The sequence below is a fragment of the Convolutriloba macropyga genome, chromosome 1 (assembly GCF_964194025.1).
Source record: "Convolutriloba macropyga chromosome 1, txConMacr16.3, whole genome shotgun sequence".
NCBI classification, from domain to species: Eukaryota; Metazoa; Xenacoelomorpha; order Acoela; family Convolutidae; genus Convolutriloba; species Convolutriloba macropyga.
The window spans coordinates 85,647,280-85,664,858 of record NC_134468.1 but is presented as its reverse complement, the minus strand read 5'-3'; the positions used below and the strand labels follow the sequence as shown (position 1 = coordinate 85,664,858).

The window sequence follows — 17,579 nt, the reverse complement described above, 5'->3', positions numbered from 1 at the left end:
AATGATTACCAATTCCACAGCTTTTACAGTTTTTTTCCACGTGCAGGACAGCTCTGACGATGACTGGCCGACCTGCCGTAACTATAATTAGGGCAAATTTTAAGTTTCACGAAATTATTTGATGTTGATCTAGGTCTCTTCCAAGAGTTGAATATTATTTACTGACGTATTAGCGACTTGATTTGAAACAGTATATGCAGCTGTTCCCGGATTTTACAACTGGTGTTGAATAGCCATCTCAAGTTCCAACGCTTTCTTGGGCGACCTCGTTTTTTCATCAGTTTTCTCCGTCTTGCATTTTGGCGATGATTACATCTCGAATTATGGATTCCTCATGGCTACCAAGATCACAGTTCAGCGATAGTTTTCAAAGGCATCCGTAAAGCTTCCCTACTGGCTCTCACTTGCGTTTTTTTCGTGTTAGAAAAGTATAACGGTCAAATTTTATGTTTCTTTGCATATTGAAGACGTTATCCAAATTATGCCAAAGGTCCTTTGTCGCAATTTGGTCAATCTGTATCGTTGGTTCTTTAGAACCGAATATCCGACGACCTTTCGTGCTAAGACTGAGGTATGTTAGTGAGACAGCTTTGGTATCACATAACTTCCATGGTCTATCGCCACACAGTATTCCCACCGCCTCGATATTTTTACATTTTTTGAGCCACGCATTTTTAAGTTGTTCGTTTCTAATTCTGTCATATCTCTCACTTTGAGCCGTGTTATTGTCCACATCTTCTTCCCAGATAGGTTCAAGGGAAAACTGACCTTATCTGGTGGTGCGTCTCCAGGATATCATATTGATTGAAATGCCCTCTTTAGCGAGAATTGCCAACTTCAGAGTTATTCTCCAACGTTCCCATCTCAAATGAGGTTCCAATGTTGGCCGTTCCCAATAGGGTTCTATTCCCAGAAGAGCTCGTTCTTTAGCTGCTGATTGCACCATGTGATACCGCTGACTGTAGAGGTATGCAATTGAGCAGCGAATGCTTGACTACCTTAGAAGGGTTGGATTCGAGGTGCAAATCAAGTGTAATTTGTGTAGCTTGCGATTACAGCCTTTACTTTTACTGAGCAATAGTGTTACAAATGTAACTCTATTCTGATGATGTGGAATACTTACTCAATTACACAACAAGCTATTCTTGCTTGAAAACAGGAGAGATTGACAAGGAACTGAATTTGAGATTAACAGATGAAAGAATGAAGATGACATTAATAACTAAGGTGGGAAGTGTGGACACATCCGAATACTCAACTTTTTAGTCGGAGGTAAAACTTACCTAAGTGAATGATTTGGAGATTACACTTAAATTCAAATGATATAAGGACAACTAAAAATTTAGTGCACTTTCTGATTTATGATATAACCGTATCACAATGTAAATTACTTGAACTGTTAGTTATTTGATTATGCTCTAATGACATATAGTCAAGGCATCTAGTGCTACGTAATAACCATCCGTGCTTAGGTCAAAAAGGCAAATATTGCAGTAACTTGACATTTACAGTGTAAATATTGACCTAAATCACTTTACTTGTTTAACCAATCAGGAATGAGTTATGATGATCTTATTGATGATATTTACGTTATTGTTTACTCTACACTGTTTATTTGGATATTGAAATCGTATCATATTCAGAACCTTAAGAAACTGGTACCGAGATTAGTTGGTTTTTAAATTGCTATAATTTGATTCCTCGTCAACTTTAGTCGTTTATGCTAAGTTGCTAGATCTTAATATCTTTCAAGTTTTATGTTAGTTTAGTTTTCTTGACGAGAAGTTAGCAACAGTACTAGCAATAGTCTGAACCCTTAAAAACTTCAGCACGAGATTGAATATATTTTATCACAAAGAATGTTCTTAACTTCAATCGAATAAATTCAAAAACTATAGTGACAATCCTTCAATACGACCGAGCGGCTAATAGTTTCGACTAGATTGTTTGTCAATGGAACCCAGAAAAGAACCATGCCGGCGTGAAACTCAAGAACCAGGCTGTGATATTTCGGTTCCGCTGATATTCTTGAGCAGCAGCAACACAGGTCTCGAAATCCGGACAAAGAAAAATTAACTTTATTCTAAATTGATTTTTATGAACAGCAGTTGATCTTGAAAACTTACGCAAAAAACAACACGGGGTAGTCGTTTAAACAACTGAATTTTTCCTAGAAATAACCATTTTTTTCAAAAAAATAGTCAAATTAGTTGATGTTGACTTTTGAAAGCAGAAATTGGAACGCAAAAATTAAAATTTTGAGTGGTGCATATACAGGTTTAGGTCATTTTACCTCAGAGTCTGACTTGGATCTGTTCGGTTTTGTCCTGGGTGACCATAGGCCGTCCAGTGACTCAAGTTCTGTCATTCTGTTCCTATGTGCTCTTATGTTGTTCTTTTTAGTCTAGGGTGAATAAAACTTGTACGGTCTGACACAGGCTGGCCAAACTTCCTTACATCAAGCCCAGAGTAGCCAAAATTTGTTTGCTCCGACCCTTATCTGATATTTGGTATATTCGGACTGAAATCCCCTGTTCAAATACTTCTCTATTTTCTGTCGGGGACCTCATCCTGAATCGGTCAGCGATCTAATAGCGCTTTTTGATTTCGGTATGGGATTTTGTCAAATTGCCAGGCAATTGATGCTGGGATCCCAATACAATGTATCCATCATATCGCAAAGATACGAGTTTATTTATCAGTTAACTTATTCATCACCCTACATTTTAAAGGTTTTGTTCTGATGCATCATTGTGATACATGGCTGAAAACCAGGAAAAGTATACCGAGGGTAAAAAAAATTCCGTGAAAAAAATTCATTAGTTAGACCACACCATGATCATTTTTTCTTAACTATTAGGTATTACAAAATACTGTTAGCAGAGAACATAAAAATATCCTAATTTTGACTCACACCCCTAGCCTCCGCCTTGTCTTATGAAAAGATTTTAAAGATTTAGTGGAGGAGGAGATTAATCTTCTATACATTTTCAAGGTACAGTTTGATGATAAACTCCAGCATAAGTTTCAGCAGATGAAATCACAGAATATGTATCCTGTGTATTTTGACGTGTATTTCGATCAATAGCAGATTGAGGAGACTCTATTCTCATTGAAATATTGCTTAATCAGTTGTCTTCGGTCAGTCTAGTAGTTAGATACACTGTGTGTGTATCCATGACTCCGCTGCTATAAATATGTACCACCATCATAATTGAAGTTCACATTCAATGTTTTCCCGGGTCCGTTAGTCAGATAGATATAGGTAAGTCTACTTCGCGCCCAAAAAGGTAGCCTTAGTTCTATATCCCTTAAGGCTGTAAAGGGGAAAGGGAGCCCAACTAGGGTGTGCCTTAAAATCTCTTAACATTTCAATAAAAATCACGATCAAAACCAAACATGGTCCTCTCGTGGCCAATTGAGGTGAAACAGGGTCATTTCATAGGCAGTCAAGTTCAAAAATATTTTTTCCACAGCTAATAAAGGTTCTCAAACTAAAATAATAACGTGGTCAGATATAAATTGGAAAAAAAAACAGTTAACTGTTTATTTGAATAAATTAGCTCCCAATATAATCATCGTCCAAAATTTTTTGAAAATTGAGAAACTTTTCGTTCTCTATTGGTCTTGTGTTACTCTTGTAATTCCAAATCATTCTCAATTATCTCCAACTAGTCCCATTTGGATCAAACGGCGTATGCCGAGAGGCTGCTACAAAATTCGCACAGAATTGTGATGTCACCCTTTTCAAACATCACTAAGCAACTCTAGCACCCCCACCACCTCCCGGAGCCACAGCAGCCTGTGCATTGATTGGACTACGGTTACTAGCGTAGAAAAGACTCAAGCTAAAACTTTTTGAATTGTTGTACGCTTTGATATTAAACATAACCAATTTGAAATTTGTAATCCTGTTCAGAATCCAAAAAGTATTCTTTCTGATTATTTCATTGAACATGTAAACCTGAAGAATTCGTTAAAGATCTACAAAGATGCTTAATCGATTTTGTTTGTTGATAATTCCGCATATTGGATATGTGATATTCTGTTACCTTGACAAATTGTCCAAGCTTATTGGGTTGAAAAAAAATTGATTAACTCTCTTCTAATTGGGCGAGGAGATCTTTCCAGAATTTAAGAAAAAACTGCTAATAAAGTTCAATAGAGTTTTGTTAAGGGCGCAAATTTCTTTTATGTGCAAATTTAAGTCAAGCATGGTTTTGACGTGGAAATTTTGAGAAGCAAGAGTCTGTCTGTTCATAATAATTGGTAGAAAATGGCAGTTGAGAAGCTTTCGATGGTCTAATGGACGACTAGTTTTTGGCTTGGTTATGAATGACAGGGTCACAGGCCAGAAGCTATACAGAACCACCCTTGTATATTAATAAGGTCTGCGTTCATGGTAAGATAAATCAGACCACTAGAACGAAAAAGAAACAAATTGCCCGACCAAATTTTTTTTGAATTTTTAATTTGAGTCGCAGCGAATTCAACACTCTGCAACAGCTTTCAGTTTTGTGCTAGGAACAGATTACCGTAAGAAAATGATCGGGCAGAATATATTTAGACAACAGTTTGCACACCAAGCAAGGAACATAAAAAGATATTAGCAAAGCTACCGGGACTAAAATATGGCAGGACTCTCACTAAAAACTGGCTTTTTTAAAAATATATTGAACTTACTAAGATCATCTATGAAATGTTAGCGGAAAAACTTCATAAGCGAACTAAATAATGTTTATGCTTAATAAATTCTTTCAATCACAAAACCCAAACAACCTCATATTAGTGAACCAAGGATTATTTATGCTTCTCCGCTTTTCAGGATTTTAAAAAGATTTTTTAGGTCTTATGTGAAACTTTGAGACAATCCATTGCATGTTTCGCCAGCCACCCTAGTCTAGACCTATATACAGACCTATGCCAAACTATGCTGTGTCAGAATATAGAGTGCGGCTGTTTTCATACGAGGAGCCGTATTTGAATGTTTAAAAAATTCTAGTGTTTCAAGGTTACTCGATAATGCTACACTCACTTGGAAACACTGATTGGCGTTAAGAAACGCTGCGCAGTCTACAGGAAAGGCCATGTTTCCTAAGCGGGTCATTAGAGTAACCTAAACTATACATGAAGGATTATATGTTGTTAAAATGGATTTTAATCATGTTCATCCTTAATCCTGTCCAAGGTTTCTATTCATTCCATAGCATTTAAATTCATTGACTTGTAACTTTGCGCTGAATATTCAGCGCAAATTATAGCATTTCTTGAAAAACATTTAGAATATTCTTGTAATCGTTTATTGTGGATTATTGCAAGATAACTGTAATGTCTTTTTTAAATTTGGAAAACTTTAAATTTATATAGGAATAGTGTCAAAATAAGATGTCTGAATATTTCTATCAATACCCGTGAATGACAATAATTGTGATTTTTCCAGTTCAAGTAAATTTTTGTGCGTCTTTGGTTTTCCTGTCCAGAATTTTGAAAGAATCTTTATCAAATCGTCCCATTTGAGCCAGAACTGGCTCGCTATAAACTTTCCGACACGGCAGAATGAAAAGGCAAACCAATATTGAAAGTAGAGGAGCCTAAAGAATAAAGACATCTTGCGCATATTTGCAAAAAAAATGTCTAGGAGATCAAAAACTTTCTCAGGTTTTTTTTGCACAATTGTCCAAATCAGTATTGCTATTCCACTATTTTTAGAATGTTTCAGTTTTTTTCTAATCAGTATTTTTTTTGACCAGCCAATTGTCCAAACGAGGCAAATTGCAGAGAAACGTATGTAAACTCAACTTACGACCAACATTTTTGCAACAGTATAGCAAAAACATATTAATGTTAAAATCGAAATACAAGCAGACTCAGGCTTGTAATAACGAAGAGTCAAGAAAACTAGGCGTATAACTACTATTAGGAATCTGACTGACACAAAGGTATCACCGCCATAAAACGCTTTAATACAGTTCCATTTATGCTCTATGTAACTGGAGATATAGTCTGCTCTAGATATGCTTTTTACCAAAAACTTCACCAAATAGTACATAGTCTTCAACCCTTTTACCCCCAAGAAGTTTTGAATTCTGTGTAGCAAAAAATGCAGAAGAGACGTAGAAGAACACCATGTCAGATCAGCTCATACAAGTGTATTCAAAGATCTGGATCCATTCGGTTTGTAACCCTCGGTCATTTTTGTCTATCCCCGTTACAATTGTTGTTAATTTGCACATTGCTGCAAAAAAATATAGCACGTGCCCGTTAGGGCCTATAAGGAAAACGTTTTCAATGCTACAGGATGCACCGACTGAATTTCCATATCTCACCACTAATTACCTTTAAATGAAAGTGGGTTTTTAAAACTCAGTTGTCGAAAACAATGATGTCATCGACATCACAAAGCTGTTCAATCACTTGTCCTCCAATTCGAGTATGATACTTCTTTAATATTGACAACACATATGTCTATGATCTTTATCCCGACTTCCATAGTTTATATGAGATAAGGCGAATCAGGTCTTTTCCGTTTGTGACTCTCTACTCCCCATTACCGAGCATGTGTCATAACATGATAAATCTTTATGTACAAATATGGCACGTGTGTGGGGGCGGGGGGGGGTGGAAAAGATCCAACGATTGCTGCGCAGTTCGAAGTGAGTGAAAAAACACGGAAATACTAAAAAGTTGAAAGATTGGTGTTAAATTGTGAGTAAAAGCTTGCAGTTAGAGTTTTCGGAGCTCATATTAGGTCAAAACTCAATCAAGCAGAGATAAAATGCAAAAGTTTTGAATTTCAATTTTCCAGAAAACAATTCAATAGCAATTAAAACTTTTGAGAGGGGCACTTGGCAATGTAAATTAGTCAAAAACCCGTATCAAATTTCTACTCAAAACAATGAGTTAACACTGCTTGCAACACTTACAACTTTTCAGTTATTTGCGTCAAACCCACTCTTGATTGTGAAATATCAATTTCTCAACTATTTACCAATTTATAAATGGATTATCAATTTATCTTTTAACCCGAACTTTGACACAAAAAATGGACAGATTAGAATGGGATAAAAGGTTTTGTTCATTGTTTTGCTATCAATTACATAAAGATGTTGAGCAGCGGCATGGCAAATTGCGAAACTCCTTCGAACTGACTTTGGCAAGCCTTCTTCTAAGAGAAAAACCTTTTGTACATTCTTCGTAAGTTTTTAAAGAGGACCCATCTGCTTTAAATGTTGTTAAAATGGATTTTAATCAGGTCCACCTGGGATGATACAGGTTCTCGAAATTCGTTGAGCTCTTGTTGAACTCAGCTACTACAAAAGATTTTAAAAAGTCGACATTTAATCACAGAAAATCATTTTCTTTTAAAAATGGGACACCTAATAAGAAACTACTGTAAGCAATTGTTGAAGTAGTTTTCAGTCAAGTGTCTTGTCAACGCTTTATCTAAATTTGGTTAAGTAAAAATAGGTTTTCTGGATATCTAACTCGGACTTATAGGATTTATACAAAACGGCTCTTCAAACTCTTACTGATGTATATCAAGTTTCCCCAAGAAAAAGAGGCAGTGTTTTAATTGATGGCTGAGACATCGGAGAGCGCCTTTCGGAGAGCGCATTTCGAAAATTAAGCGATTTTCAGCGCATTTGTTACAAGGTTTCTATTCATTCCAGCGCATTTAAATTCTTTGACTTGTAACTTTGCGCTGAAAAATCAGTGCAATTTATAGTATTTCTTGAAAAACTTTCAGAATAATCCTTTAATCGTGTATTGTGGATTATTGCGAGATAACTGCAAATTCTTTTTTAAATTTGGAAAACTTTAAAGTTTTATTGGGAATAGTGTCAAAATAAGATGTAGGAATATCGAAACACGTGGAAGACAAGAATTGTGGTTGTTTCTGTTCAAGTAAATTTTTGTGCGTCTTTGGTTTTCCTGTCCAGAATTTTGAAAGAATCTTTATCAAATCGTCCCATTTCAGGCAGAACCGGCTCGCGATAAACTTTCCGACACGGCAGAATGAGAAGGCGATCCAATATAGAAATTAGAGAAACCAATTAGAGAAGCCAAAATTAGAGAAGCCAAAAGAAGCCAGGCGATCCAATATAGAAATTAGAGAAGGCAAAAACAAGAAATTAGAGATGCCAAAAGCACGATATCTTGCGCACCGTGATTTTTCAAAAAATGTCCAGTTGATCACAAACGTTCTCAGCTTTTTTGCACAATTGTCCAAATCAGTATTCATATTTCAGTATTTTTAGAATATTTCAGTTTTTTTCTAATCAGTATTTTTTCTGACCAGCCAACTATCCAAACGAGGCAAATTGCAGAGAAACACATGTAAACTCAACTTAAGACCAACTTTTTTGCGACAGTATAGCAAAAACATATTAATTTTAGAGTAATGATACAAACAAACACATGCTTGTAATAACGATTAGTCAACAAATCTAGGCTTATAACTACTATTAGGAATCTGACTGACAATTTATCACCGCCATAAAACGCTTTGATACGGTTCCAATTTTGCTCTATGTAACTGTAAATATAGTCTGCTATAGATATGCTCTTTACCAAAAATTTCACCAATTATTATATAGTTTTCACCCCTTTTAGCGCAAAGAAAATTTGAATTCTGTGTAGCAAAAATGCACAAGAGACGTAGTAGAACACCATACCAGATCAGCTCATACAGTTTCATTCAAAATAATGCATCTATTCTGTTTGTACCCCTCAATCATTTTTCTCAAATCCCCGTTATAAATGTTGTTACTTTGAATATTACTGCAAAAAAAACAGAGCATGTGCACGTTAGGGTCCTTAAAGACAACGCTTTCAATGCTACAGTGTGCACCGACTGAATTCCAATATCTCACCACTAATTACGTTAAAATGAAAATGAGTTTTTAGAAACCAGGAAAAAACTGCCGTCATCAACATCACAAAGCTATTCAATCACTTGTCCTCCAATTGAAGTATGATACTTCTTTAATATTGATAACACATATGTCTATGATATTTATCCCGACTTCCATAGTTTATATGAGATAAGGCGAATCAGGTCTTTTCCGTTTGTGACTCTCTACTCCCCATTACCGAGCATGTGTCATAACATGATAAATCATTATGTACAAATATGGCACGTGTGTGGAGGCGGGGGGGGGGGGGGTAAAACAACAAGTAGTCTGGTGGGCACAAATGGAAAAGATCCAACGATTGCTGCGCAGTTCGAAGTGAGTGAAAAAACACGGAAATACTGAAAAGTTGAAAGATTGGTGTTAAATTGTGAGTACTAGCTTGCAGTTAGAGTTTTCGGAGATCATCATATTAGGTCAAAACTCAATCAAGCAGAGATAAAATGCAAAAGTTTTGAATTTCAATTTTCCAGAAAAAAATTCAATAGCAATTAAAACTTTTGAGAGGGGCACTTGGCAATGTAAATTAGTCAAAAATCCCTATCAAATTTCTACTCAAAACAATGAGTTAACACTGCCTGCAACACTTACAACTTTTCAGTTATTTGCGTCAAACCCACTCTTGATTATGAAATATCAATTTCTCAACTATTTACCAATTTATCAGTGGATTACCAATTTATCTTTTAACCCGAACTTTGACCAAAAAATGGACAGATTAGAGTGGGATAAAAGGTTTTGTTCATTGTTTTGCAATCAATTACATAAAGATATTGAGCAGCGGCATGGCAAATTGCGAAACTCCTTCAAACTGACTTTGGCAAGCCGTCTTCTAAGAGAAAAAAACTTTGTACATTTTTCGTAAGTTTTTAAACGGGGCCCATCTGCTCGAGTTTTGCTTTGATCAAGTTTCAGCCTGATATCCCAAAATTTTCCATACAACCATGTACACTTAGTACCTAATGAGATCATAGTAGTGAAGGTTAAAATATCAAAACAAAAAATCCCAGATTTTTTCGCCATAATAAAATTTATCAACAACTCACATTAACACTGGTATATGATGATTTGTGATAACACTCGTGTCAATTATGATAACTACTTCCATATTTTTGCAAGGAATAAGACAAAGGATGGACTTGATTAACGTCAATTTTCCTCTGTTTTGAAATGAAAACACAAATATTGTAAAAAGATGTAAGATTGGTACCTAACAGAAAAAACTAGCTGATACAGTTTTTGGTGCTTGCAATATTAGGCCTTTTAGGCAATAAGCTGAAATTTGACTTTCCAATTTTGCGCGGATGAAGCGAATTGCAGTTAAAACAGTTAAGGACTTTTTAGGAGCATACGAGAATATAAGGTAGTCAAAAGCCGCTAACAATTTTCTACTCATGTCAAAAAATTTGCCTTACTGGTGAAACTTACTCTCTTCCGAAGTTTTTGCGTCGATCCAACATTCGATGTCAATATTAACAATTTATTTTCAAATTTACAATAATTCCGACAAAAAGTAAAAAATAATACAGATGAGGTTTATTTTAATATGAGTTGAATAGAGATGTCAAGTAATAATATAAACAACTGTAAACTGATTTCATCTGAATTAACAATTGTACCATCCTCTCAAAATTTTCAATTTACCGTTACTCTCACATATATCTGTGTCGATCAGACAAAATTACAGTGCAAACCAAGAGAAAAAAAACTTTTCAAAAGCTACATGACGTGCATCTTTCAGGAAGTATATAATTTTTTTCAACAACCTAACACAAGTGGACGTAACCCTTAATTCTGTTAGAAAGCGAACGCTAAGAAAAATTATAGCTGCAATACAGTATTAGGGATATGGCTGCCTCCGTGACATAGAGCTGATACTCTATATAAACGAAAGTTCTTCAGTCATAACCTTGTTTCTTTCGGGGACAAAAAATACATTTTAAATTGTATTAACACGCTGTAAGTGAAATTTAGGAAATGCGACCAGCTTTGAATTGCATTGAAAACAAAAAAATGTAATACCAATAAAACTGTTTAATGTACTTTTCGTCACTTCGGTTTTACGTTGTCGACTGCTCAGATTTGCTGAAATAGAACTCAAGCTCAATCTCAGCCGAGTTTAATGTTTGCCACTTACAAGTGTTGTCTACCATGTAAAAGTACATGAACACTTCATAGAGGTCCTTATAAAAACATAAATGTGTTAATCGCCGGCAGAATTGTCAAAGACATGTTTTTCTGGTCTTGTTCTCTCATACCTTTAATCCACAGTTTCAACACGAAGGACTGATAAGTTAAGACTTTTCTAATTGACGGCATCTGCTTTAGCGTATTGTTCTTTTTAAATTTTTGGTCCGCAATTCGTTGATAGTTTCAACTAACAACAGAAAAAGTAGTCTTCGTTCGAACAAATTTTTCCTTGAAAACTTTGTTGCTATCTCCATTCTAAAATGAAGATGGCATAAAATATTTTATTCTTGTTTCTTAACTCAATAATCACCAATTTTTGCACATTTTGGTGGCGAAAACAATTTTTTAAAAGTTTTTACCACTTTTTTTAAAATTTTTGTCAGTTTGTTGCGCAAAATGACTCCAAAACACACCTTAGGCGTTCCATTCAAACTATATGCAACCCGTAACTTTACAAAATTCAATTGACCCGCATATCATGGAATTCCCGACACAGTAATGAACATATGAAATCAATATTTTAACCAATTTTCAGACAAATTTTTAACCCCAATTTCTTCAATTTTTCAGTCAATTTTCGCAATATTTTGTCATCCTTTCATTCTCATGCGCTATTTTTAATTTGAAACTCTACTTGAAACTTCTCTCTAAGCTTGAAATTCAAATAGCTTTCAGTTTCATTACTTCGCACTTAATTGTTAATTCAAACATATGGGCGTTAAAACCAATACAATTAATGCCAATCGTGCGGCCTCGGACTCCCAAAGCCATTAAATTTCTTACATTGGAACAAAAATTTATCAAGAATAAACTTTCCGTGTCTTCCCACACCTCACTATTCCAGCAGGTTAGTCAGTTTTGCTTTTCAGTCCTTCATTAATTTCATTTGATTAGAAAAACCATTCAGTATTTAGAAAAAAACACAAGGTTTGTTTTAAAAAATTTACACAAGACTCACTCATTCAACACACCAACTTTTCCAAAACTGTTACAAGTTCCACCTCTCCAATAACACCAAATTCGCAAAAAATAGAAGTCTTTGCCAACCACTAGAAACAAAATTTTCGAAAAAGTTTACAAGTTTTCGACACTTGCACAAATCGAGAAATTGTTTACGTCCCCACCGGTTGAAAATCCAGCGGCAGTTTTCGTCCCCACCCCTTAGATCCCCGGCCACACTTTTTTGTCCCCACCCGTTAAAAATCCAGTTTCAGTATTTTTCGTCCCCACCCATTAAATTCGCAGTAACACTTTTTTGTCCCCACCCGTTGAAAATCCAGTGTCAATTTTCTGTCCCCATCCGATAAATTCCTTGTAAAATATCTTGTCGCCACCCGTTAAGAAACCAGTGTCGTTTTTTTGTCCTCACCCGTTAATTTCGCAGTAACACTTTTTTGTCCCCGCCCGTTAAATTCCCAGTAAATAACATTACTACTACTAACAATTTTCTGTCCCTACCCCTTAAATTCCTAGTAACACATTTTCTCCCCAGCCGTTAAAAATCCAATAATTAACATTACTACTATCTAGTGATTATTGGTTTTGATACTTGCTCATGTATCTTATCACTATGAAACAAGAGCACGTTCAACTATGAAATGACATCAAAGTAGTTTGTACTTTAAAATTGTTTTAAGTAAAGTATTAAATTTATTATTTAACATTTTAGGCAATAACAAGAAACCCAGATGCAGGAGTGTAGAGGAAAATTGAAATCACTGTAATTAGGTCAATACATAGTCCAATAGTCTGTCAAAAAAATTGGGTTGAATAGCCAAAGTAAAAAACACAGGAAGATAGTTTCTGTATTGGTTGACCAGACTGTAAAACTATTCCAAAACAAAACATTTGATCCATCTGAATTGATTCCGTGCCTGATTTAACAAGCGCAAGTGCTCAAAAATCATTAGCATCAAAACATCACAGGAGACGTACCTCAAATTAGGAGTTTCGGATCCAAATATATATATTGCTATGGCAACATCAATATTTTTACTGCGCCATCCATTGCTCAATTTTTGCCGTTCGCCTGCCCATGGGTTAGTTTGATGTGGTCTTTTGTCGTCGTTTTCTGGTTTAGTAACAAATTGTTTCAAAGCAGATTTCGAACAGGATACTGAATTGGCTATTCATGCGAAGTCTTGTTACGGCGTGGAACTGTTTGACGCTCTTGAGCAAGTAGAACTACAATCAACAGTAGTTAATTGGGTGCTTGACATCTTAGAAAACACTCTAGTACAAAACGGAAACAGATATGGTGTCATATTGCCAGATGCTGAAATTATGTTTCAATTGCTCAACGTTTGCATTGCCGCTCCGGATCAACTGAAATATTCACCATGTGATCAGCTTTTTTTCCCGCAATTTGCTGAGAGGACCGCACATCACATGTTGTGGTCCGTTATTATACATGTCACATTTTTTAGGCAAATAAAGCGTCCGCCTGTGCAAACTACGCAATGCAGAGCAGGAAAGTTTTTTTTCTTTTAAACAAATGGGGACAAAGTTGTTTCTTGTCGAATGTTATCAGAATTGAAATGGGCAAACAAGCAGAATTCAATGAAGCAGAGTTCTAATCAAGTGCGAAATGTTCTTTTTGTCGCTTGTTAATTGAATATGATATTTTTCTTCGTGCAGCAAAGCTTTTCATTCGATACAAAGACAAGACAATTAACACTTGGTTTTACAATTTTGTCAGTTTTGGATATTTTGTACTGTATTTTTGCCCACTTTTCGAGCTTTCTCCAATTTCTTCAATTTTTCAGTCCATTTTCACGATATTTTGTCATCCTTTCTTTCTCATGCGCTGTTTTTAATTTGAAACTCTACTTGAAACTTCTCTCTAAGCTTGAAATTCAAATAGCTTTCAGTTTCATAACTTCGCACTTACTTGTTAATTCAAACAGATGGGCATTAAAACCAATAGAATTATTGCCATTCATGCGGCCTCGGACTCAAAAATCCTTTAAATTTCTTACATTGGAACAAAAATTTATCAAGAATAAACTTTCCGTGTCTTCGCATACCTGTTTTCTTAGTAACACATTTTGTCCCCAACCGTTAAAAATCCAATAATTAGCGTTACTACTATCTCTAGTGATTATTGGTTTTGATACTTGCTCATGTATCTTATCACTATGAAACAAGAGCACGTTCAACTATGAAATGACATCAAAGTAGTTTGTACTTTAAAATTGTTTTAAGTAAAGTATTAAATTTATTATTTAACATTTTAGGCAATAACAAGAAACCCAGATGCAGGAGTGTAGAGGAAAATTGAAATCACTGTAATTAGGTCAATACATAGTCCAATAGTCTGTCATAAAAATAGGTTGAAAAGCCAAAGTAATAAACACAGGAAGATACCTTCTGTATCGGTTGATCAGACTGTAAAACTATTCCAAAACCAAACAAATGATCTATCTGAATTGATTCCGTGCGTGATTTAACAAGCGCATGGGCTCAAAAATCATTAGCATCAAAACATTACAGGAGATTTACCTCAAATTAGGAGTTTCGGATCCAAATATATTTTGCTATGGCAACATCGAGATGATTGTTCAACGGGATTTTTACCGCGCCATCAGCCAGTTGGAAACTTGAATTGCTCGATTTTCGCCGTTCGCCTGCCCATAGGTCGGTTTGATGTGGCCTTTTGTCGTCGTGTTCTGGTTTAGTGACGAATTGTTTCAAAGCAACTTTTGAACAGGATATTGAACTGGCTATTCAAGCGAAGTCTTGTTACGGTGTGGAATTGTTTGACGCTCCTGAGCAAGTAGAACTACAATCAGCAGTAGTTAATTGGGCGCTTGACATCTTAGAAAACACTCTAGTACAAAACGGAAACAGATATGGTGTCATATTGCCAGATGCTGAAATTATGTTTCAATTGCTCAACGTTTGCATTGCCACTCTGGATCAACTGAAATATTCATCATGTGATCAGCTTTTTTCCCTCAATTTGCTGAGAGGACGGCACATCACATGTTATGGTCCATTATTATACATGTCACATTTTTTTAGGCAAATAAAGCGTCCACCTGTGCGAACTGCGCAATGCAGAGCAGGAGAGCTTTTTTTCTTTAAAAAATGAGAACAAAGCTGTTTGGTTGGCGAAAATTTTCATAATTGAAATGGGCAAAAAAGCAGAGTTCAAGGAAGCAGAGTTCTATCTATCTAATCAAAGGCGAAACATTCTTTTTGTCGCTTTTTAATTTAATTTGATAATTTTTTCGTGCAGCAAGGCTTTGCATCCGATACAGAGACAAAGTAGTTTACATTTGGTTTTACAATTTTTTCAAGTTGGATATAGTTCACTCTATTTAATGCCAACTTTTCCAGCCTTACCTCATATGGAAAAATTGAAGACAATTGCTGGAGTAAGGGGGAAAAAGTTCATTTGTGTGGCCTAGTCCAATTTTGCCAGTTGAGATTATTTTAGCATATTTAAAATTTTGGAACAAAATGAGGGACTAATCATGAATAGTAAGAATCGGTAGCTTTCTGACCTCATAATTTGACACATCCGCTCAACTCTGCTTGCAAGCTCCATAGTGATTGCACGTTCTATAATTTCTCATGACTCCTTATCACTTTCTCTGTCCGCAATGCCAACGACTATTTGAGTCATGTGTTTCTTCCAATCGAATCGGGGAAAAATGCGCATTTATCCCAATGATTAGTGTGAGTTAGAGAGATAAATATAGAACGAGGCAAATGACAAATAGGTCGGACTTCTTTATGCGAAATCTCGATTGCTGCTTCTGAAGATGGATTCTTCTAAACAAAATAATTGTTGCAATTGATCAAGTCCTCGTTAACGCCGTCTTAAATTTCTTTTGAGAAATTAGCCGGAACTAATTGAGAGTGGATTAATAGTCATGGCCTGGCTGCTGGAAAATTTTTCCATGTATCTTTTGGGCACTATGCTGATCATGAATGGGTGACATCAACAATTTTTCCAACACGTTTTGCAGCTGCCGCCTCCACTGGTTCCCCCATCTCCCCCTCTCCAGCTTCCGATGGAGAAACATTGGCTTCCAAATCAGGAAAATGAAATTGTTTCCAGGATGTTGTACTCGCTGATGTTCCCACTTTTTTGATTCTGCAATAATTTGAGAAATCAAATGTTGCAACGGTTGTAGCGCATCTTTTTTGTTTATCTCCGGAACCTGACCCGACCGTATGCATAACAGAACAGTTTCCTGCAGAGGTATGAAGTCACGCTCGTTTGGTAAGACTCATGCGGTCTAAATTGCATCTTTTCATTTGAAATGCGATTAGGGGCATGTCAGATTCTTAAGAAGCATCTTACTGGTCAAACCTCTGCTATTGCATCCTCATCAATTGGGGAGCCTATTTATTTTGTGTGACACAGCCTCTTGTCTCTCTCTCTCTCTATCAGAGAGCGTTTTGCATTTGTGCAACAGAGTTGATTTAATCTTTTAATGCATGAAACTTTTAAACCCTCTACCTGGAATGATTTTTGAATTATATATCCCAAGTAAGAAGCGGTAGCTTTCTGACCACATAATTTGACAAATCCGCTCAACTCTGCTTGAAAGCTCCATGGTGAGTGCACGTTCTATAATTTCTGATGACACCTTATCACTTTCTCTGTCCGCAATGCCAACAACTATTTGAGTCATGTGTTTTTTCCAATCGAATCGTGGAAAAATGCGCATTTATCCCAATGATTATTATGAGTCGGAGAAATAAATAGAGAACGAGGCAATTGACAAAAAGGCTGGATTTCTTTATGCGAAATCTCGATTGCTGCTTCTGAAGATGGATTCTTCTGTCCAAAATTATTGTTGGAATTGATCAAGTCCTCGTTAACTTCTTTTTAAAGTTTCTTTTTGAAAAATAAGCCGGAACTATTTATTGAGGTTGGATTAATACAGTCATGGTCTGGCTGCTGGAAAACTGTTCCATGTATCTTTTGGGCACTATGCTGATCATGAATGGGTGACAACAGTTTTTCCAATACGTTTTGCAGCTCCCGCCTTCACTGGTTCCCCCGTCTCTCCCTCTCCAGCTTCCGATGGAGAAACATTGGCTTACAAATCAGGAAAATGAAATTGTTTCGAGGATGGAGTTCTCGCTGATGTTCCCACTTTTTGATTCTGCAAAATTTGAGAAATCAAATGTTGCAACGATTGTAACGCATCTTTTTTGTTTATCTCCAGAACCTGACCCGACCAAATGCATAACCGAAAAGTTTCCTGCAGAGGCATGAAGTCGCGCTCGTTTGGTAAGACTAACGCGGTCTAAATTGCATCTTTTCATTTGGAATGCGATTGAGGGCATGTCAGATTCTTAAGAAGCATCTTACTGGTCAAACCTCGGCTATTGCATCCTCATCAATTGGGGAGCCTATTTATTTTGTGTGACACAGCCTTTTCTTTCTCTCTCTGTCTCTCTCTCTCTCTCTCTCTCTCTCTCTCCCCCTCTTTCTCTATCAGAGAGCATTTTGCA

The 17,579-nt window shown here is 36.1% G+C and overlaps 1 protein-coding gene across 2 annotated transcripts in view; it reads left to right on the top strand.

Annotated features, from left to right (window-relative positions):
• Window positions 1-17,579, top strand: part of LOC142343819 (uncharacterized) — a 275,679-nt gene that overhangs the window by 76,980 nt on the left and 181,120 nt on the right. The window lies entirely within an intron of this gene.